The sequence below is a fragment of the Cherax quadricarinatus genome, chromosome 29, assembly GCF_038502225.1.
Source record: "Cherax quadricarinatus isolate ZL_2023a chromosome 29, ASM3850222v1, whole genome shotgun sequence".
Lineage (NCBI taxonomy): Eukaryota > Metazoa > Arthropoda > Malacostraca > Decapoda > Parastacidae > Cherax > Cherax quadricarinatus.
The window spans coordinates 29178518-29201080 of record NC_091320.1 but is presented as its reverse complement, the minus strand read 5'-3'; positions in this window follow the sequence as shown (position 1 = coordinate 29201080).

Sequence of the window (22563 nt, the reverse complement as noted above, 5' to 3'; positions counted from 1 at the left end):
GGTCACAAGACCACCATGATGACAAGACCACCATGGTCCCAAGACCCTACCATGGTCACAAGACCACCATGGTCACAAGACCCTACCATAGTTACAAGACCACCATGGTCACAAGACCTTACCATGGTTACATGACCACCATGGTCACAAGACCACCATGGTCACAAGACCCTACCATGGTTACAAGACCACCATGGTCACAAGACCCCTACCATGGTTACAAGACCACCATGGTCACAAGACCCTACCATGGTCACAAGACCACCATGGTCACAAGACCCCCACCATGGTTACAAGACCACCATGGTCACAAGACCCTACCATGGTTACAAGACTACCATGGTCACAAGACCCTACCATGGTTACAAGACCACCATGGTCACAAGACCCCCACCATGGTTACAAGACCACCATGGTCACAAGACCCTAGCATGGTCACAAGACCACCATGGTCACAAGACCCTACCATGGTCACAAGACCACCATGGTCACAAGACCACCATCGTTACAAGACCACCATGCTTACAAGACCACCATGGTCACAAGACCCTACCATGGTTACAAGACCACCATGGTTACAAGACCTCCACCATGGTTACAAGACCACCATGGTCACAAGACCCTATCATGGTCACAAGACCACCATTGTTACAAGACCACCATGGTTACAAGACCACCATGGTCACAAGACCCTACCATGGTCACAAGACCACCATGGTCACAAGACCCTACCATGGTCACAAGACCACCATGGTCACGAGACCGCCACCATGGTTACAAGACCACCATGGTCACAAGACCCTACCATGGTTACAAGACTACCATGGTCACAAGACCCTACCATGGTTACAAGACCACCATCGTCACAAGACCCCCACCATGGTTACAAGACCACCATGGTCACAAGACTCTACCATGGTCACAAGACCACCATGGACAAAAGACCCTACCATGGTCACAAGACCACCATGGTCACAAGACCCTACCATGGTTACAAGACCACCATGGTCACAAGACTACCATGGTTACAAGACCACCATGGTCACAAGACCCTACCATGGTCACAAGACCACCATAGTCACAAAACCCCCAATATGGTCACAAGACCACCATGGTCACAAGACCCTACCATGGTCATAAGACCACCATGGTCACAAGACCCTACCATGGTCACAAGACCCTACCATGGTCACAAGACACTACCATGGTCACAAGACCCTACCATGGTCACAAGACCCTACCATGGTCACAAGACACTACCATGGTCACAAGACCACCATGGTCACAAGACCCTACCATGGTCACAAGACCCTACCATGGTCACAAGACACTACCATGGTCACAAGACCACCATGGTCACAAGACACTACCATGGTCACAAGACCACCATGGTCACAAGACCCTACCATGGTCACAAGACCACCATGGTCACAAGACCCTACCATGGTCACAAGACCACCATTGTCACAAGAGCACCATGGTCACAAGACCCTACGATGGTCACAAGACACTACCATGGTCACAAGACACTACCATGGTCACAAGACCCCCACAATGGGGAATTACATATGTGCAGAACTTGGGTATCTTTATCCGAAGTTTCGATAACAGTAGCTTTTATCACTTGAATACAAAGGTGATAAACAAAGACAGTTCAGGATCTGGTAAACAGTCGGTGTTCAGTATCTTAGTCTTGATGAATCAAGACTAGGTATTTTAACACAGGCTTTAAGGCTAATGTACTGATTACCTTATTTTTTCACTGTCTGGTACATAGTTCTGCAGGGCTAAGGAACTGATTACCTCATCTTTCCCTGTTTGGTATATGTTTCTGCAAGTCTAAGGGACTTACTACTTTATTTACCAGTGCCTTGTGTATAATTCTGCAAAGCTAAGGGACTGATTACTTCATCTGCAGTCTTCTGTGTATAGTTTTGCACGGCTGGGGGACTGATTATCTCATCTTGTTTTATTTTCTGTATATAGCTCTACAAGGTTAGGGGATGACCTGTGACTTCCTATTTTACTGTGGTCACACCTGTCCCCACCATAGCATCACGACCCCCACCATGACCACACGACTCTCATTATAGCCCCACGACTCCCACCATGGCCACATGACCCCCACCATGGCCACACGACCCCCACCATGGCCACACGACCCCCACCATGGCCACACGACTCTCCCCATGACCAATCTGACCCCACCAGGGCCGTCAAGTGACCCCAAACGAACTCTTACATTAGGTTATATTTCACCTTCGATCCAGAGTCGAGGCCCTCCTGAGAGAGGTAAGGGGTGAGGAGGAAGGGAGCGAGGGAGGGAGGGAGGGAGAGAGGGAGGGAGGGAAGGGGTGGGGAGGGAGGGAGGAAGGGAAGGGGTGAGGAGGAAGGGAAGGAGTGAGGAAGAAGGGCGGGAGGGAGGGAGGAAAAGGATGAGGAAGAAGGGAGGTATTGGGAGAGGAGGTAGGGACGGGGTGAATGAGGGAGGGATCGGGAGAGGGAGGGAAGGATGGATGAGGCGAGAAGATAGTGAAGGAGGTGAGGAAGGTGTGAGGATAAAGTAAAGTGATGAAGAAGGGAAAGGTAAAGGAGAGGGATGAGATGACTAGGATGGAGGTCTCGTTCCTCTTGTTTACCAACTTAAGACTCATCTGTGGTCTTAACTTTCACCCTCTTACCCCTGTGCCTCGCATTTCAAGCAGACTGTCCCTGTCTGCTCTATCAAAACTCTTAGGACTTTATACGTCGTTCTCCTATCTCCCCTGGTTCTTCTCTCTTCAAGAACGATGGATTTAATTCCTGAAGCGTCTTCCTATAGTTGAACCTCTAATTACTTGAACCAGCCTAGTTATAAACATCTGTACTTTACTCCAGCTGTTATCTTTGTCTCTACTTTAAGTGTATCTCATAATGTCTCTCTTTATCAAACATTTCCAAAAATCTTTCTTTGTCTCCAAGATCCTCCTCAGTATTGTTCCTTCCCTTGTCTCCCAAGCCTTGTCTTCAAAGCCTTGTCTTTCTTCACTCTTTCTCTCTCATTACCATGACTTTTTTTTTCCCTTTTGTCTTCCTTCCTTCCTTTCCTCATTCCTCGTTTATCAATTTTAACTGTCTTCTTCAGATTGTCTGGCTTTCTCTCCCTTTTACTTTTACCTAGTGTGTCTGTCAGTTACTGTCTTTTTTTTCTAGTTCTTCATTTCTCTGCCAGTTTCTCGGTCTGATAATGAGCTTTAGCATCATCTTATTTCCCTTTCATGGTACCCCGTGGTGTGGTGGCTAAACCTCTCGCTTCACACGGCGAGGGTCCGGATTCGATTCCCGGCGAGGGTAGAAAAATTGGGCGTGTTTCTTTACACCGATTGTCTATGTCCCCCATCAGTAAAATGGGTAACTTGGGTGTTAGTCGACTGGTGTGGGTCGCATCCTGGGACAAAAACTGACCTATTTTGCCCGAAATGCTCGGCATAACAAGCGGCTTTCTATATAGTAGTATGTCATTGATGTCAGCTAGGACTGTATACCTTGTACATGTACTTGTAGAAATAAAGTTATTATTATTCACTCATTCACTCCCACAAATGCACGCGCACACGCAAAATAGCGACCAGTGAAGAGGTGGGGCTAGGAGCTATAACTCGACCCCTGCAACCACAATTAAGTACACACACACACACCACCACCAGCAGAAACAGCAACAAAGGCCAAGTCTGACTCTGAAGTGCTTCACAGCCACATTAGAAGAAAGATGTCAGTAAAAACAAAAAAAAAAAGGCAATTCAAGTGAAGGAAGTAGGAGGAAATCTGACAAGAAAAATGACAAGGAAGTCCGTAAAGTGTTGATCAAACCTTATGAAGAGGTCTTTTCAGTGATAACATTGACAATACCTGAAAACCTTGGGCGGGTTATTTGTGTATTGTTCCAGTAACGGTATTGTGCCTTTTTGTTATTTATTAATAGACACCATAAGCACAACAGGGAAAGAAATTTCAAAGACAATGAGACCTGACATGGTTTCTGCGAGAGGGAGCAGAAAGCACTGTCCCAACCACTAGCTATGATCTACAAGTCAACGGACATGGGACAGTTGCCAGAAATCTGGAAGACAAGGAATACAGTCTCAATATTTCAGAAAGGAGAGAGGAAGCGCTGAATTACAGACCAGTTTCACTGACATGCATACTATGTAAGGTAATGGTGATGATCATCATGGTGAAAGAACACTTGCAGAGTTGTGGTTTCATAAACAATAACCAGCACGGATTCAAAGATGGCAAATCTTATCTCGCCAACTATTTGAAATTTTATGATAAAGTATCGGAAGTGAGACAGTAGAGAGGGATGGGTGGATTGCATTATTTTAGACTACAAGAAGGCATTTGATATTGCACTCAAAACAAATTTGAGCAACAACCTGGGGTACAGACAGAACTAACAGGGACTGTACTCCAGTGAAACAATGAGTATCTTAGGCGAAGGAAGCAAAGAGTCAAGAAGGAGACGTCATATTGGGGAAGAATAAGAAGTAAAGTTCAATCCTTCTGATATGTGAATGACATACCTGAAGGATCGAATCAGAAGCATCACTGTTTGCTGATGATGTAAAACTAAAGAGGATAAAAACTGATGATGAGAGAGAGGGAACGGTAACTAAAGCAAAGTTGATCACACAGGTGGTAGCTTGAATTTAACCGCAGCAAAAGCAGGGTTATGAATACTGGAAAAGGGACAAGAAAGCAGGATACAGAGTATAAATTCGAAGGGAGGGGGTTAGAGACAGGCTACAGACTTCGCTAAACGAGGAAAACCTAGGGATGACCATACCACTTGGTATATCGCTACCCTCACATCAGCCGAATAACCTTTGCAGCCAATACTCGTCTGGAAAAATGTACGAGTAGCCTTCAGGAATTTCAACAGTCATTACAGGCTCTTTATACAACATATGTCTGACCAACCTTGTAGTATATAGCACCACCAGGAAGCCCTTGAAAAAGCATAGTGAAAAACTGGAGAAGGTGCAAAGTATGCAACGAGACTAGTTCCAGAGCTTAGATGTATGAGGTTCGTAGAGTGATTGACAGAACTGAATCTAACGACACTGGAAGACAAAATAACCAGGGGAAACATGATAACAACATATACAATACTGAAGAGGAATTGCTCTAGTAGACAGGGGACAGGTTGTTTACAGAGGCGAGAAACAGGTACTCGGGGGTCACAGAGATTTCAGGAAGTATTTTTTCAGTCTCAGGGTGGTCAGGAAGTGGAACGATTCTCATTTTTTCCTGGGGGAAAAAAGATACATTAAGCAGCATAATGCGATCTTTTACTGACAACGTTTTGCCACACAGTTGACATTATCAAGTCATCAACAGATCTGTCAAATACAGGCTTTATTCAACTAGTCCATTTTGCTGGTGTATAAGTGTTTAGAATTGCGTATGTAGAGGTCTCTGGATACTTCGCACACGTATATTTTGTCACAGTAGTTGTAAGGGACTGTGTATACTTCTGCAATGGTTTGAACATATAATTGGTGGTGTACCTTACTGGTGATGTCCTGGATCGTGGTGGAAGCGGTTGTGGCTACTTGGAAATTGGTAGAGAGAATACTGGAGACGTGTTTGTGACTTAACAAAACCGACAGTCTGGGTGAAACGTTGTCAATCAAGGATAACATTATACTGCATTTGCTTCTTTTTCCATCGTGTCGGTATTTTATGCTGCTTCTTTCCTCTCCTTGGATATGGGAACTCATTCATTTTTTCTCTCTCTCTCTCTCTCCCTCTCCCAGATATCCGCTATTCTCCAAGACAAATTCAAAAATCAATTTAATTCAGGAAAATGTTAAGTATTGGGGATGAGACGGGCCCAGTCTTAACAAGATCTTACAGAGCAAGGCCACTACAATCCTCCCCTCACCTTGGACAGGTCTGTGTCACCTGTGCAGAAATCCAGCCTCTGTGACGGAGTATGAAATACACTTCTTTTCAAACTGTAAATATATGGTGCCGCACGCTTCGAGTTTTGGCACAATGTCAACATTACGGGTTACCGTAACTGTACAGTGCTGATGTACATCTTCGAAATCATCACATATTCGTTGTGTTCTAAATAAAACGACAAGTTTTGAAGTGTTGTTCCACGACTATTCGTCTACTACCAGCAGATACCAGAATGATTGCCAGACGAAAACAGAAGTATTGAAGGAAAATTGTACCACTGCTCCCTACAAGCATAGGGTCAACTAGTCTGTGGACCAGTGAGCACCCAGTAGCAACAGCCTGGTTGACCAGGCAAGCACCAGACAATCTCGCCCCAGAGCCGGGCTGTAGGAGGGTGGAAAAACTCTCGAAACTCATCAAAGGTACTAATGTAATGTATTAAACGTATGACTTTTCGAGTGAACTTGGCAGTTAAGTAGCAGAGATGCTGGTTGGGTTTGTTTGGCCAAACCTATCGTTGATTTATAAACTAAGTCAACAAATCCTGCGTATAACGCTTGATATTTACACCTCGCATTCTGCAAGTTAGTTTATTTCCTTGAATTCGTCGTTTTATAGTCAGCATTTAATTATTTTATTCTTCATTTTTTTAGTCATTTTCTTAATACTCACAAATAAAAGACTGTGATTTTGTAAATGATCCAAGTCGGACCGAAACGTCGTCATAAACTTTTCTCTCTGCTTTTTACGGTTATCTGTGTAAAACTGTTTCCACCTCTCTTGTTCAATTTCACCATCACACATCTTCATAACTGAAATAATTTTCATAGTTTCAATATTCCCGTCACTATCACTACCACCATCATAACCACACATCACTTTTATAATCACCATTAATCCCATTATTCATCATAATCATCACCATCCTCATAACCTGTCATCGCCATCATAACCATCACCATCCTCATCACCGTCATAACCAGCACCATCACCATCCTCATATATGTGTGGCCTTATGAGTTATCCCACTTGGTAGAGTTACCCCATTGGATAGTTACCCCACTGGGTAGAATTATCCCACTGGGTAGTGTTACCCCACTCTGTAGTTACCCCACTGGGTAGAGTTTCCCCACTGGGTAGTTACCCAACTGGGTAGTTACCTAACTGGGTAGAACTATCCTACTGGGTACAGTTATCCCACTCACCTCACCATCAGCAGCCTCTTCCTGTCTCAGAAACTACCCTTTAAGATGCTCTTGATTCAAAGAGTACAAGCTACCTTTCTCCTCCTTGAATCAAACTGCATTACCTCCCATTTCCAGTGCTGCAGGACCCCTGCGGGACTAGCGCTTCCCCGTGAACATTATAATCCTTATGTAGCCAACAGGATTGTAATTGTCATGGGGAAGCGCTGAACCTTTAGAGGTTATGCAACACTGGGAATGGGAGGTAATCAGACCTGATCCAACGAACACACACACACACACACACACACACACAGGCTTGAGGAACTTCTTTCAAGACATTCAGTGGGAGAGGGAACTGACAGGAAAACCAGTACAAGAAATGATGGACTATGTGGCAACAAAATGCAAGGAGGCAGAGGAGAGGTTTGTTCCCAAGGGAAACAGAAATAACGGGAAGAACAGAACGAGTCCTTGGTTCACCCAAAGGTGTAGGGAGGCAAAAACTAGGTGTACTAGAGAATGGACAAGGTACAGAAGACAGAGAACTCAGGAAAATAAAGAGATTAGCCGAAGAGCCAGAAACGAATATGCACAGATAAGAAGGGAGGCTCAGCGGCAATACGAAAATGACATAGCATCGAAAGTCAAGACTGACCCGAAGCTGTTGTACAGCCACATCAGGAGGAAAACAACAGCCAAGGACCAGGTAATCAGACTGAGGAAGGGTGATGGGGAATTCACAAGAAACGACCGGGAGGTATGTCAGGAGCTCAATACGAGATTTAAAGAAGTATTTACAGTGGAAACCAGTAGGACTCCAGGAAATCAGAGCAGAGGGGAACACCAGCAAGTGCTGGATAAGGTACATATAACCAAGGAGGAGGTGAAGAAGCTGCTATGCGAACTTGACACCTCAAAGGCGGTGGGACCAGACAACATCTCTCCGTGGGTCCTTAAAGAGGGAGCAGAGATATTGTGTGTACCATTAACAAAGATCTTCAACACATCATTTGAAACTGGGCAACTCCCCGAGGTATGGAAGATGGCAAATGTAGTCCCAATTTTTAAAAAGGGAGACAGACATGAGGTACTAAACTACAGGCCTGTATCACTAACGTGTATAGTATGCAAGGTCATGGAGAAGATCATCAAGAGGAGAGTGGTGGAGCACCTGGAAAGAAACAAGTGTATAATTGACAACCAGCATGGTTTCAGGGAGGGAAAATCCTGTGTCACAAACCTACTAGAGTTTTATGACAAGGTGACAGAAGTAAGACAAGAGAGAGAGGGGTGGATCGACCGCATTTTTTTGGACTGCAAGAAGGCCTTTGACACAGTTCCTCACAAGAGGTTACTGCAAAAGCTAGAGGATCAGGCACACATAACAGGAAAGGCACTGCAATGGATCAGAGAATACCTGACAGGGAGGCAACAACGAGTCATGGTACGTGACGAGGTGTCAGAGTGGGCGCCTGTGACAAGCGGGGTTCCACAGCGGTCAGTCCTAGGACCTGTGCTGTTCTTCGTATATGTGAATGACATAACGGAAGGGGTAGACTCAGAAGTGTCCTTGTTTGCGGATGATGTGAAGTTAATGAGAAGAATCAAATCGGATGAGGATCAGGCAGGACTACAAAGAGACCTGGACAGGCTACAAGCCTGGTCCAGCAACTGGCTCCTTGAGTTTAACCCTGCCAAATGCAAAGTCATGAAGATTGGGGAAGGGCAAAGAAGACCGCAGACACAATATAGTTTAGATGGCCAAAGTCTGCAAACCTCACTCAAGGAAAAAGACCTGGGGGTGAGTATAACACCGAGCATATCTCCTGAGGCGCACATCAATCAGATAACTGCTGCAGCATACGGGCGCCTGGCAAACCTACGGATAGCGTTCCGATACCTCAGTAAGATTCGTTCAAGACTCTGTATACCATTTACGTCAGGCCCATACTGGAGTATGCAGCACCAGTTTGGAATCCACATCTAGTCAAGCACGTCAAGAAATTAGAGAAAGTGCAAAGGTTTGCAACAAGACTAGTCCCAGAGCTACGGGGATTGTCCTACGAAGAAAGGTTGAGGGAAATCGGCCTGACGACACTGGAGGCCAGGAGGGTCAGGGAAGACATGATAACGACATATAAAATACTGCGCGGAATAGACGAGGTGGACAAAGACGGGATGTTCCAGAGATGGGACACAGACACAAGAGGTCACAATTGGAAGTTGAAGACTCAGATGAATCAAAGGGATGTTAGGAAGTATTTCTTCAGTCATAGAGTAGTCAAGCCGTGGAATAGCCTAGGAAGTGAAGTAGTGGAGGCGGGAACCATACATAGTTTTAAGGCGAGGTATGATAAAGCTCATGGAGCAGGGAGAGAGAGGACCTAGTAGCAATCAGTGAAGAGGCGGGGCCAGGAGCTATGAATCGACCCCTGCAACCACAAATAGGTGAGTACAAATAGGTGAGTACACACACACACACACACACACACACACACACGTAATCGTAATCAACCTGAAACCTCAGCTGTCGACTGCTGAAAGGTATCTGAAAGTAAGACGTATTTAAGACTTACATCTTTGTAAAACTTAAAGGATTTTGGACCATTAGAACTAAATCCTCCAACAGAGCGTAAGACAAGTCATTTCATAATTCCCATGAAATCTGAAGACTAAGAGAGAGAGAGAGAGAGAGAGAGAGAGAGAGAGAAAACTTGGCCCTAAAGGTCTGTAATCTTTAGGATTTGTAACAAACTACAAGAACTGGGGTCAGAAGTTTAAATAACAACAACCACAACGATACCAACAGTAACACCTACAACAGCAACAACAACTACTACTACTATTAATAATTTATTTTTCTTTCCGACTTTCGTAAGTGGTATTCATTGCTCACAGAGGTAAACCAAGAGCGACTGAAACATTTTATATGTAAAGTTTGATTCTTCCAGATGATCCAAGACCCATTGTGTCCAAAGTCTCCCTTGACAAAGGTGTCATAAGATCCAAGACTAATAAAGTCCAAGAAGAGGTAGGATCCAAGTTTTCTTAAAACAGAATCCTAACACTCGTGTCTTAGAACGATTCAAAACTTGATTTACAAATCCTCGCAACCATATTTAACTCAAAATTCTGAGCTATGACAAGAACTGGAAGCTGTACATCAACAGTGGCAGTACAGCACCATCTGCTAGGTTCGAGCTGCACAGCACCAGCAGAACAGCACCACTTGCTCAGTTACAGCGGCACAGCATCAACACAGCACCTGCACAGCATCAGCTGCGAGATCACGTGCAGCAAAAACCTGGGTTGGGTTGGCTTTAAGGAAGTTATGTTAAACAATTTACAAAGTTAGAAGACTGGGAGGAGAGTATCGTCATTCTTATGCTTGAGCAAATACTTTTAGACCAGCCAGGTATTTGCTTCCTTTAATATACTGTGTTATTAACACATCGACTGATTCCCACCAAGGCAGGGTGACCTGAAAAAGAAAAACTTTCATCATCATTCACTCCATCGCTGTCTTGCCAGAGGGGTGCTCTACACTACAGTTTATAAAACTGCAACATTAACAACCCTCCTTCATATGTGTGTGTGTGTGTGTGTGTGTGTGTGTGTGTGTGTGTGTGTGTGTGTGTGTGTGTGTGTGTGTGTGTATCCTTCAAGACACTAATGTGCAGAGAATTCTGTATTCTTTCATTTTCACACACACACACACACACAAGTACTCGGGGACAGAGAAGAGCCACAGGGATGTCAGGAAGTATTTCTTCAGTCTCAGGGAAGTGACGAGACCTCGACGAAGGGATGATGGAAGCAAACTTCATATGTACTTTTAAGATAAGGTACGCTAGGACCCATTGGGACAGGAGAGAATGAACGGGGCAAGCAGCAAGATGAGAGACAGGCCCAGGAACTAAGATCGACCTCTGCAACTACCTATGGGTGAGTATATAAAGGTAGGTACATAGACGCGCGCGCGAGCGCACACACACGCACATACACACGCACACACACACACACACACACACACACACACACACACACACACACACACAGTGAAGAGGCGATGCCAGGAGCTGTGACTCAACTCCTGCAACCATCATTAGGTGAGTACACACACATATACGCACGCACACAGTTTTATTCAGAGAATCCCCCATTATTCCCATTAATTATAATTGAGCTAATTTAGATTAGAGATGATTCCCCCAGTCAATTATCTTCATTAAACTCCGATAGACGGGTTGGATCAAGCAAACTGTTACTGCCAGCGAGTTGTTCTGTCTCATTTTGAGAGTTGTATAGCACATGATTGCATTACTTGGGTAGTGCCTAACCCGCATGCGTCGTACAGCATCTGGGGAATGGGAGTTAATTAAGTTTCATCAGTGGAATGAGAGGGTAGCTCAAATTCTTTGGATCAAAAGCACTATTATGAAAGCACCCACATTGCAGGGAATTTTACTGGGGTTCAATTACGAAGCTGTGAAGTTCTGTATGTGTTCTCGTAGTAACATATATTGTCTTAGTGACATGTATGACTGTCATGTTGTCTGAGTGGCATGTTGTATGACTGTCATGTTGTCTGAGTGGCATGTTGTCTGAGTGGCATGTTGTCTGAGCTGGCATGTTCTCTGAATAACATGTCCTAGCTGTCATACTGTCAAGTAGCAGCATTGTTGTCTCCTTACAATGAGACGCTGTGGTGACGCTAAGATAATGCGTAACGACTCAGAGGTCGTCTTCCTTTAGTAAGCTTAAACCCCATCAAGAGCATCCAGCACAACGCTCTAAGCTTCTGCCGAGGAAGCTTACGATCACAAGCAGAAGCCAGGCAGCGTAGCAGCGAGTTTAAGCCGCATCAAATGCTTCTGACAAAGTTGTAAGCAAGCACTGAGGGGTCTCTCGCTACCAGAGTTGTCTAATTAAACCTCCTGGTACAGCTGAAACAACAACAACCACAATAACAATGACTTATACCTTCGAATATTACCAGACAAACTTATTTGAATCATCACATTGATATATACATTATATAAACATAACAAGTAAACATGTACATACATACTACACATGGATGATGACAACGTCATGAAGATGCTGAAGAATATCTCACATGTAGATTCCATTTGGGAAACGAAATATTCGGTCTCATTTTCACTGCCGTTTTCGTGTCTACATGTGATGTATCTTTCATTACGCATACATACATCATGCATTACACATACTGGTTAACATGCCAGAGACAAGAAGACAAAGATGGAAACTAAAAAAAAAAACACAAAAGAGCCACAGAAACATTAGGAAACATTGCTTCAGTCTCAGTGTGGTAAGATTTTTTCATATTTTATTTACAAAGCACTGCATCCATTGGTTATTCAGCACTTTAAACATACATTGTTTCAAATGTTATTAAATTTACACTATCACTATGAACTTGTTAATGTTGATGGTTCACTGTCACACACATATTACATAAATCATGATCACATATCAAGTAAAACTATTCTTGGTCAATTTTTCGCATTCCGAAAACCGTCCATAATTCGTTCCGTGCCAACACCATTATTGTTAATAAATGTAGATGAAAGGGGGACTTATTTCTACCATTTAATCTGAAAGATATGCTGGGTTTTAGAGCCCGGCAAGCACCTGTAGGGAAGAGATAACCCCTTTCAAACAGCGCCACTGCATTAAGCTCACCCAACGACGGAGAAGTAACGTGAGAACAGAGTAGTAAGTGGAACGAGCTAGATGAAAAAGTGGTAGATGGAAGTTCCGTACACAGTATCAAGAGGTGAGGGGAGGATAAGGGGGGATTAAGTTTTATACCAACTGTACTTGACCAAGAAATAAAGGCCCATCTCAAAATGATGATTCCTGTAGAAAAAAAGGTTCAAACACCCACGTCTTATTGAACCAGGTAGAACGCACTGGTCTTCTATAATATTATAATCATGGGAAAGCGCTAAACCCTTAGAATTATATAGCGCCTGTGGGGGGTGGGGGAAAGTATTCAGGCTTAGTTCAGGGAACTGAAGCACAGATCCAATTCCCTAAATCAAGAGCCCCTCACCAGCGCCAAGGAACCTCCCTTGAGGGGTGTTCGACTATAATAGCGACCACTGGATCTGCCATTTACCAAGGACTCAGTCGATGAAGCTACCGTAAAACAGAAATTTGCAATAAGCAAGTTCTATATATCATCCGTCGTCTCAACATTTGCCTGTTCATCGTTCGAGATTTCAACATGACGCGAGCATCAACATAATTCCTTGTCCTCATGGAGGACGTGGATATGGTTCAACCACTTATCAGATGGGACACAGACTTGACAGGTGAGCACAAGACGACTTGCGTAATAACTGGATACACTAAGAGTCTTCACTAGTGATCACCACAAATCCAAAACCATCTGACCAGTCAGTAAAAACTTTGATCCTCAAAGCATGAATTGAATAACTGAGTGTGCTGGTGGGTGGGTGTTTTGGTGGGTGGGTATGTTGGTGGGTGGGTCAGTATGTTGGTGGGTGGGAGGATGCGTTGGTTGGTGGGCGAGTGTGTCGGTGGTTAAGTGAGTGTGTCGGTGGGGTGGGTGTGTCAGTGGGTGGGTGTCGTTGGGTGTCGGTGGGTGTGTCAGTGGGTGGGTGTCATTGGGTGGTTGGGTGTCGGTGAGTGGGTGTGTCGGTAGGTGGGTGGGTGACTGTATTGGTGGGTGTATTTGATAGTGAGCTTATCACCAATTCACATATTCAAACGTTTATCATATACACTCCAGTACGTGTGGCGAGAGATCGTTCTAGCTGGTGCGCATTTACACACATTCTCTCGCTAGTTCAGTTCCTGTCAGGCTACTGAAAATATGCAGTAGGTCGCTAAAGACAGGTTCAGAGCCTCTTACACAATAAACTCTGAGTTTCAGCAAGTCTTTCACTACTAGTTCCACCTGTATCACGCAAAAAACAGCTACCGTGTTGGTAGGCTGAGTCTGTTGGTAGGTCAATGTAATGGTATGTTAGTAAGCTGATGTGTTGTATTAATCTTGGCAGAATTGACGAAAATATGTTAGGTAAAAGGACACAAGTGCAACTAATGTGACATTTTATTGTGGCAACGGCTTGATAAAGCTCCTGGAGAGCGAAACGTTGCCACTATATAATGTCACATTAGTTGCACTTGTGTTCTTTACCTAACAAGCTGATGTGTTGCTGAGTGTCGTGGTGTATCGGTAGGTTGATGTAATGGCGAGTATGTTAGTAAGTTGATGTGATGGTGAATCTACTGGCAGGCGAGTGTGGCGAATGTGTTGGTAGGCAAGTGTGATGGTGAGTGGTTTTGTAATGGTGAATATCTTGGTAGGTGGGTGGGTGTGATGGATTATATTTTATTAAACAAGACTGGGTACATCTGAAGTATATTGCTACATTGTTTCCCTGTCATATTTCAGCGCATACAATCAATTTCAAACATTATGTTTAGATACCATCAAGTACTCCACTAAGGTGTCAGTATACTGCTAAAGTAGCTTCCAAAGGTTTCGTTCCAGCAGAGCTGAAGTTTCTATCACTTGAGAATTGCCATCTCTCAAGAGTCTTATCATACACATGACAAATAGAACTCATAAAGATATCTTTATTAAATAGTATGATTGTAATACTGCAAGCACACTAAAGGGTATTAAATAGTATGATTGTAATACTGCAAGCAGACTAAAGGGTACTACATGTATAAATCAGTAAAGACATACGTATAAGAACAGTGTACATTCGTAGTTGCAATAACCTCAAGGTCAACCTGGGCAGGGCCACGCTGCATTATATTACACGAAGTTGTCAAAAGTTGATCGAGTTGCTTAGCTAGTTGCTGCAACACAAGACACTGCATGCCATCATGATTCAGCCCGTCACCATGCCAGCAAAGTCGATTTCTCATATACTTCACAAAGCAGATTTCTCAGGTTACCTTATTTCAGTTAGGTTAAGTTAAGGAAGGACAGTTTAAGTAGGGTTGGTGTGTCGTATGTTATCAAAAATTAATCAGTTTCATCATACCACAACCAAATAATTACTTGTGAAGCGCAAACTAAAACCCGGAACCCACTGAGCGCACTCTACCCTATACAAAAAGATGATCACTTTCTAAGTCTCGTGTCGAAGTCATATATCCAAATGTGAGATACTGACTGATTATGATTGTGGACTGATGAGAAAGATCGAGTGAGCAGCGGTTTGTCACTTTCTGAAGAGAAAGATGGTGTGGCATGGATGGATAGATAGATAGACAGATAGAGAGAGAGAGAGAGAAAGAGAGAGAGAGAGAGAGAGAGAGAGAGAGAGAGAGAGAGAGAGAGAGAGAGAGAGAGAGAGATTCTCATCAGTGATGTCATTCAGTCCTGAGGGTCAGGTCTTCCTTCCTTCTCTCCCTCGTCCTAAACATCAAATACACTCCCTTTTTTATAACTCTCCTCCTACTTCTACTTATCTCATCTTTACTTCATGCTTCATATCCTCATCCTGTTTCATCACGTGTTTCATATCCTCCTGTTTCATTTCCTCTTTCATGTCCTCCTTCTATTTGATAAATTATAATGTTTCACTGTACTGCTTCCTCATTTTGCACGCATGAAGAACTCCCTTACTTCTTTATTTACTCTTCAATATTTGCTATCTGTCTGTCTGTCTGTCTGTCTGTCAGCCTGCCTCTCTCTCTCTCTCTCTCTCTCTCTCTCTCTCTCTCTAACATCCATAACGATTCTTCTCATTCCCATTTCCCCACACTTTATTATCCTAATTAATTACTCCTTCCTTCTTCAGTGTCTCTCCTTAACTTACTGCTGTCCTCATAAAGTGTACACTCACATAATTACTTATAATTATCCAATTAAGCTGCCCTAATTACCGCTGCTAATTACCTGCCAGGTGTCCTGACCTAATATTACAAAATAAAATAAATCTCACATCTGCCTGTTTCAACGTATACAATGTATACATTGCTCTATGTTTAGGGTTATAGGTCGAGGGGAAAACCCGAAGGTTTATCACTTCGTGAAAAAGAAAAAAGAAAAACTAGATTTTCTGTATCGATTAGCGACGGAGGATCGAGCCTGCATGCACTAGATAGGTTTAGCTCCTTGTATAATCATAATTACCTTCAATGACCTCAATTTTCCTCACGTTGTTTCTGGGGGAAAAACTGCTGACTTTCCTCGTGTTCTAAACAGTTTTAACGTAATCATGTACACCAAGACCTTCCACTTAACGTATATATGCATCAATTATATTGTTCCTGTCTCACCTACATCTGCTCTGTTCCTGTCTCACCTATACCTGCTTTGTTCCTGTCTTGCCTACACCTGCTCTGTTCCTGTCTCACCTATACCTGCTCTGTTCCTGTCTCACCTATACCTGCTCTGTTCCTGTCTCGCCTACACCTGCTGTTCCTGTCTCACCTATACCTGCTCTGTTCCTGTCTCGCCTACACCTGCTGTTCCTGTCTCACCTATACCTGCTCTGTTCCTGTCTCACCTATATCTGCTCTGTTCCTGTCTCACCTACACCTGCTCTGTTCCTGTCTCACATATACCTGCTCTGTACTGTCTCACCTACACCTGTTCTATACCTGTCTCGCCTACAAATGCTCCATCTCTGTCTCATTAATACCATTCTTCCTTTGTCTAATCTACACTTGATGTCCCAAACATACCTGCTGTGTTTCCCATTCTTACACACATCTGCTGCGTCTGTCTTAAACACGCTAGTTCTGTCTGTCACACATCAGCGGTGTTCTGTTTTTCTTGCGCCTGCTCTGTTCCCCTTCCCCTGTCACACACACCAGTTCCTTTCCTGTCTTATACACAACTGCTATATTGCCGTCTCACTCACGTCTGCTGTATGCTCCTGTCTCACACACTGCTATATTCCTCCATCACAAACATACACACACACACACACTGTGACACACAAGATTTATACATAGCTTTAAGATGAGGTACTTTAATGCTCTTGGAGCAGGGAGAGTAGCGAAGTAGCGACTAGCGAAGAGGCTGGGCCAGAAGCTGTGTTTCGACCCCTGCAACCACAAACAAGTGAGTACACACACACACACACACACACACACACACACACACACACACACACACCTGATGTTCCTTCCGTCTTACCTTCACTTACTCTGACACAAGGAAAAGGATACATAAGTCATGTATAAATCTTGTTATTTCCTACGTTCAGACGTGAGAGGAGCTTGTTACTGTGATGTATACCAGCTGTTCTTCTCCATTAATTCTCTCCTGTCAAAATTCTTGACGTATACACAATGAACGAAGACAAGAGGCGCGTTCTGCAAGGCAAGTCAAATACATTCATTCACGACAATATATAAGCACGAAAATTCTAAGTTCAGGTTGATATGTCTTTAAAAGTAGATGTGTTTCAGTCGCTGCGCGATCCCAGAAAGGTATCCTTGTTTCTCCTAAGCCCAGCGCCTGCCTCAATATACAGTAGTGTGCATATTAATTGAAACAGTGATGAAATAAGATATATATTTAGAAAATTAATGTTTATTTGAAAATTACACAGCAATGATATGATAGATAATTGATTTAATAAGAGATATGATGACCCTTTACTTTTATAAGCATGGCTACACGCTTTGGCATAGCATCAACCAATGATGAACACAGTTTGTCATGTTCTTCGTTGTGGTACCAGGTCTTAGTAACAGCAGCAATTAGCTTCTCCACAGCTGAACAGTCCTGTTCCGCAATCTTGCCTTTGGTTATTGCCCGGCCAATTTAGAAGAATATCAGCATTTGCCTGGAAGTGTGGCATGGAGCAAGATCCTGCTGGAAAATGACTTCTCCATCAGGAAAGTCTGTATCCACACTGGGAAGCAAATGAATTGCCAGGATTGCCTTGTATTTGTTCATCGTTCCTTCAGCAATAACAAGCCGTCCAGGGCCTTTAGCAGTAAAACTAACCAAAAACATCTTCTTAGGTGGGTGTTTTGGAACTTGTTGAATGTGTCCATTCCGAAGAGGTTCACCTGGACTCCGTCTCACTACCACTGATCTGTACCCATGTACTCTAAAATGTGCCTCATCTGAAAATATGACTTTTCTCCATTCATCTGTCAACCATCCCTTATGACCAAGTGCCCACCGCAGCCGTTTTTTCCTCATAGTAGCAGTTAATAATAGTTTCTTTACCGGCTTTCTAACAGTTCTCCCAACTTCAAGGAGCCTTGGAACAGTTGAAGAATCAACATTTATGTAGATCTTTGCTGATTTTCTTTGGGTCCTTCACACTGTTTCTTTTGATAATCTTGTCATCCGAGTTGTTGTCTTGCGTTTTCTTCCACATTTTCCCCGACGCAGTGCCCCACAATCACCAGTATTGTCAGCTCTCTTCAGAATCCGACCAACAGTTGACTATGCTAGGCTCAAATTTTCGGAAATCTGTCTGATACTAAAATCAGGAGGTTTTCTAAGAGTTACAATACTTGCAGGCTTTCTAGGTATTATCATCCATCATGAATTTCAGCAGTAATCATGAAGTGAAGGGGAGAATTTGGCGAAACCGCATTTACTCACGAAGAACGATTGCAGGAATAGCCTTACAGAACAACAGCTGTTGTAGCACTAACGAGAGTGGCAGGGTAGTACCACAGCTGGATGGTTGTCAGAAGCCGGTAGCAAACTCTTTTGAAAAGAAAAAAAAAACTATATTAATTAAGCCGGACTCTAAGAGATATTATAGGATAATCACAAAATTTACTCCTGTCCCAATTAATTTGCACAATACTGTATGCAACAGAAGTACAGGGCGGTCACAAAATTTTAATGCAGGAAAATATTAAAACAAGTAAGCGTATGTATATAAAAGCGTGTTCATATGAAGGATTTTGTGTGTGCTTACGTATACGTGTACATATGTACACACGTGAACGTATTCGTGTGCTTGTGTGCGTGTATGATAAAACGAAATTAGAGCCAAATAAAGTCAAACACTGTAATAATAAAAAAAAATCACTTAACGATACTTGGCAAAGAGATTCTCTTACAGTTGTTCAGTTACTGAGTTCAGTCTACGAGAGTGATTTTCAGAGAGTTCGTTTTTTCGTTTATATGGAAAAATAAACACAGAAACAGTATAATGTGATCCTTTATTGACAACGTCCTCTGCAGGGGTATACATAATCCCTTGTAATGACTGCAGCAAATCATACGTGGGCGAAACATCCAGAGACCTCCAAAGACGTATTTCAGAACACCAGTACGCAGGCAGATCTGACGATTTAAGAACTGCCTGTGTTCAACACCGAAATTCACACAACCATTTAATCAATTACAGAAACGTAAGACTTATCGCCAGAGAAGAAAACGCTCAATACCGCAGAATCCTGGAATAATCACTTATCTGTCTGTCCAACAACTTCACCCAAAACAACGGCTTCTATAACACAGCTGATCCCTTTGCCAAGAAACTTCTTCATCGTTATCCCACATAAGAACATAAGAATGGAGGAACACTGCAGAAGGTCTACTCATATATTTGTCCGATCTCTTTTTAAAGCTACCCAAGGTCCTAGCATCTATCACCCTACTCTGAAGATTGTCACATGCAGGTTCAGATCCAACCTATCCAGCATTCTCCACCTGATTCCATCCTATAAATACTCACGTACCTTTCAACCAGGTAGATCTGTTTGTGACTTGATAAAGCCCACTGTGTGGGCGAAACGTTGTCAATAAAGGATTACATTATACTACTTCTGTGTTTATTTTTCCATTGTGTCGGTATTTTATACCATTTATTTCTCGTTTATATCACGGGGATAATATGCTCAGCTTAATAAAAATGAACGCCATATAGATCATTTAGCATTGTCAAGCAAAACTATTTAAAATTCGGCTTAATATTAAATATTTCTTGTTTTACAAGTTTTTTATGTAAACGGCAAAAGAGAATTATGAAAAAAATTACGGTTTACGTATGAATGTTTTAAAATCTATTTAATTTTTCAATCTTATATGACAATTTCATAGTAATCCAGCAGAATAGGTATGATACTTCCCCCCTCCCAAAAAAAAAAAAAACTTAACAAAATTAGTGAATTGAAAGTTACAAACCTCGGTAAGCAATTAAATCTACGAAGACACACATAACATGGAAAGTTTGAAGCCGACCAGCTATTACACGGGATTCAACTATTTGAAATATGTCAACTATGTTAGTAAATTGGCCAATCTGCACCGACACATCCAAGATCACTTTGAACCTTCAAAGTAAGATTCATCAACTTTAAAGATTTCAAGCCAATCAGAAGAGTCTTTTTCCAGTTACTGACTGAAAATCATCACAAGTCCTATGATTTTTCCTTCATATGATCATACCAACATATGATCATACAATATATGATCATACTACTATATAATAATTCTAACATATGACATAGGAACATCATCAGCTGCTTCGGTGTGAGGGTAGTACACAAATACATATATTGCATCAGGGAGGGAGGCAGTGGAGACCAACTCAATACACGAGTACTGAACCCGCGTAATGAGTCAATACACAAAACTGAGCCCAAAGGGACAATAAGCCACAACAAATAAACGAAGTGCAAAGGCAGAACCCAAGAGCTGAAGCTCAACCCCCGAAGACACAGGTACAAACACACACACAGGCAAGCGTCACAGCGTGGGTTAAACTGAGACAGATTGATGAGGAAAATATGGATAAGTTGGAGCCAAGTTGGTCGAGGTTTTATACCTAAGTTTTGCCTTCCGCTTCATAAACTTGCTCCAACGAACTTCACTTTTTCACCGATATTGGATGAATATTTTTCTTAATATTTTTCATATTTTTTGGGGTAATGACATTTTTCTCGAACAATAAATGGTTTTTTGAGAAACTGAACAGTTTTGGAAAAATATTTCTTAAGCAATAACATTTTTTTTTACCAAAAATAACTTTATTAGACAATTACATATTACTATCAAAATTTTATGGAGCAATTAAATTTTACGAAAAAAAAATAGTTTTTGGAGGTTTTAGATTTTTTTTTATCAAAAATAGATTTTGTAGCAATTAGAATTTTATTTTACCACACCAAAATAACTTTTTGATCAATGAAACATTTTTGGCTAGGAAATATATTTTACAGGTGAATTATGGCTTTACTGATCCCCGTAGAGTCAATAAATCTTAACTTTAATTAACCGAGTACCGTCAATGTGTTAATATAATAAGTTATAATTATTATTATATATAGCGCTAAATCCATAAGGGTCGTACAGCGCCTGGGAAACGGGAGGAATTCAGGTTCGATCTAAGGAAGAGGACAGTTCCCATTCCTTTGATCAAGAGCCCATGACTAGCTTCAAATAATCTCCTTTGAGGGGAATTATTATTATTATTAAAAAATATACATTTTTTATTTTCCATTTTTTCATGCAGAATCCTCACCATGACAAGTCTGACCCTGGGCATTCCTGGAAGTAGGAAAACTCTCGAAACTTACTAAAGGTATATCAAAATTATGAAAATTAACACGAAAAAGCTATGAACACAAAGAACAAACAACATAAGGAATCAAACAGAATCATCAAGAAGAAAACTGAAACACGAAGAATAAAAAAATAATCAACTTGAAAAACCAGCAACCTGAGAATCATCAACGTGAAGAAGAATCAAAATAAAGAATCATCAACGTGAAGAAGAATCAAAATAAAGAATCATCAACGTTTAAGAAGAATCAATATAAAGAATCCTCAATACAAAAAATCATCAACATGAAGAATCAACCGTGAGAATCACGGCGTCCCTCCGAGCAACAAGTTTAAAAGTTAAAAGCTAGGTTTCTCAGAAATGTCCTGAGCAGAAGCATTCACAGAGGTCGACGCAATATCTCCTTTAGCTCCTCTGGTATTTCCCACTTCACTAAATATTTCCCAGAAAACACATGTTTATTTCCCGGTCCACTCAATCAGCACAAAGATACACATACACACACATTATATAAATACATATGAATGGGACGATACTATAGAAATTTTACCCATACGATATCAAATACCAAATTTTACCATCTATAATTACCAAGTAGAAATTTTACCCATCGATACCAATACCAAATTTTACCACCTTTAATTACCAAGAACGCATTTAAAATTAAGACCTGTCTAAAATTTTCTCTTATACGTTTAAAGATATATTTTCCTCATTTAAGTTAATGTAAAAATTAATAATTTTGTACCAAAAGAACCTTACAAAACTCACCTAGTCTTATTATAACAACCGCAATTTAATTTAGCCTAATCCAACTAAATATATTCAGATAAGTTTAGAAAAATTTAATAATAAACAAACACAATGAAATATATTTTTTTGTTATGTTCAGAATGATTTTTGCGAAATTATTG